Source organism: Littorina saxatilis, linkage group LG12, assembly GCF_037325665.1.
Source record: "Littorina saxatilis isolate snail1 linkage group LG12, US_GU_Lsax_2.0, whole genome shotgun sequence".
Taxonomy (NCBI): domain Eukaryota; kingdom Metazoa; phylum Mollusca; class Gastropoda; order Littorinimorpha; family Littorinidae; genus Littorina; species Littorina saxatilis.
In genome coordinates, this window is record NC_090256.1 from 43,451,769 (window position 1) to 43,454,268 (window position 2,500).

General features: G+C 36.2%; 1 protein-coding gene across 1 annotated transcript in view; it reads right to left on the reverse strand.

Moving 5' to 3' along the window:
• The window catches only part of LOC138982010 (uncharacterized), a 23,816-nt gene that overhangs the window by 19,308 nt on the left and 2,008 nt on the right, over positions 1–2,500 (reverse strand). The gene's annotated exons all lie outside the window — the stretch shown is intronic.

The following is a 2,500-nucleotide window of genomic DNA, read 5'->3' on the forward strand; positions in this document are numbered from 1 at the left end:
CCCGGTTAATTAATGTATTCATGCATGCATTCCTCTTATTTGTGCAATAAGGGTGCGACCTATTCAGAATAAACAAAAGGAGAGGAAAAAGGACACAAACATAAATAACACAAAAAGAGAAACACAAATTAATGTGCAAACACCGAAACCTAACCCACCCCAAAATCGGCTGAGAAAAGAGCTAAATGTGCCCAGTGCTTCCCGAAAGAAAGCGTGCGTCGACATGCTTTTGTTTCTTGTTTTCCTCGGCGTGTAATTGAAATTGATTGTGGATTCTCTCATTACCTCAGGGGGAGGGGGGCTGGAGGGGTGGAGGGGGGCTGCCAATCCATTGTTGTTACGTGATTGATTGCTTCTGCGGGGAAAAGGCGCGCGCATGGCTCTCTCTCCTTCTCTCTATATAACGGTCTCTGTGTTTCTGATTCTGATTCTCTTTCTGTGTCTGTCTCAGTCTCTCTATCTCTCTATCTATCTATTTATCTATTTATCTATCTATCTGTCTCTATCTGTCTGTCTCTCTCTCCGTCTCACTGTCGCTCTCTGTCTGTCTTTCACTCTCTCTGTCTTTACATATCCCTGTCTGTCTATGTCTGTCTGTCTCTGTCTGTCTGTCTGTCTGTCTGTCTGTCTGTCTGTCTGTCTGTCTCTCTCTCTCTCTCTGTCTCTCTCTCTCTCTCTCTCTCTCTCTCTCTCTCTCTCTCTCTCTCTCTCTCTCTCTCTCTTGTTCGATTGTTATTTTGTTAAACACTTTGTACTAGTGTTAACGGATGTGTAGCTGATCGGAGCAACTTTATTCCCAAATGAAAGGTATAACTATGTCAATGTAATTTTGTAATTTTTGAGTTCTCCTTAGGTAATTCCTTAAATGCACATTGTGTTGCATTCCATACAATGTATTTCTGTATTTTATATGATTGAATTTATATTTTGTATGTGCGTCTGTCTTTATGTGGTGTATAAAGAACAGGTTGGAAGAATAGGCTTTGCCTAAAACCTTTATCCTTTTGTAATAAAGTTCTGAGTCTGAGTCTGAGTCTCTCTCTCTCTCTCGCCCCCGCTTCGGGAATCAATAGCGTGGTTGCATTCTCTGCATGAATGCAGAGTGGGTTTGTGCGGAATTAATTTAGCAGATGGACATAGGTTTTACTTGCGAAATGAATTCACCAAATGATCGCACTCTGCTCAGGTAAGTGCCAGACTGTTGATTGTTGGCATGACCACATGTTCTCAAACTGAAAGACGATCTTAAGCCTGGGCATGTCAAACATGATCGGTTTTTTTTTTATACGAGAAGGAATGCGTCGTTCATCCACAACAGTTAAAGAATGACTCTAAATGTTTAAAAATGTCTGACTTGTATTCTCCGTCCAACGGCTATGTCATAGGAACTGGAATTAATTATTGTAGTTTTGCCCGAGTGAAATAGTAAAACATTATTAATTAAAAAAAAACCACACAAACAAAACACAAGAGATTTATTTTTATTTTTATATCGTGCGTTTTCAATGCTTGTCGGAAGTTGGGTTGATGTTCCAAGAAAAAGCATAGAAGCCTATTTATATCGAGAAAGAGCGATGTACTAATTGTCTGCTGTGGTTTTTGCCAGCAAGTCAAGTGAGCAAGCCATGATTTTATTTATCTCGTCTATACTAGGTTTGTATGAACTTGTGTATTTCTTGATTGACAGATTGATTGACAGATTGATTGATTGATTGATTGATTGATTGATTAAATAATTCATTGATAGTTTGATTGTTCATTTATTGCATCCATCATTTATTCCGTCATTTATTTAGTTATTCAGTTTATTCTTTATTAAATCATTAATTGATTTATTTATTCATTCATTTGCGTATCTATTCATCTATTTATTTTGTTGCCAACTTATCTATTTATTAGCCTACTTTATCTAGTTCAATACCGACTTATTTATTTATTTACTCATTGTCCCTTGCGCACAAGCGCAATGACGGAATATAGCCTACCCCCAAAACAATATCCCACCCCCCTTTTTTTTGTAATTTAAGTGCGCAAGACTAAAAGAATGGTAATAAATGTTGAACATGCAAGAGAGACATTTGTCAAAACAAAATTTGGACTGAATATGCATACTATAGATTATTCTCGAATCATTTAAAACAAAGGGAAGACACATTTTATCTTGACTGAATTGAATTTGAATGGTGAATTGTTTAAATGGATGATTATCTCAAACGGAGGCCAAAGAAAGTATTTTATTGTTTTTATTTTCTACTTTCTACGACTTCTGAATTTCTTTTCTTTTGTAGAATTGTATTTATACTGGATTTATCTCAAAGGCTCAATTCAATATAAGTTGATCGACAAAATGAAGAGAAAGAGGATGGGTAATTAACCAGTAATTAACGTACATGTATAACACGAATAATATTAGTGGGTTTTTTCTCTCATTTATTTCAAGAATCAATCATCAGTCATGACTTTGATTATAACATGATTAACTTATGGAATGGTTTATTTA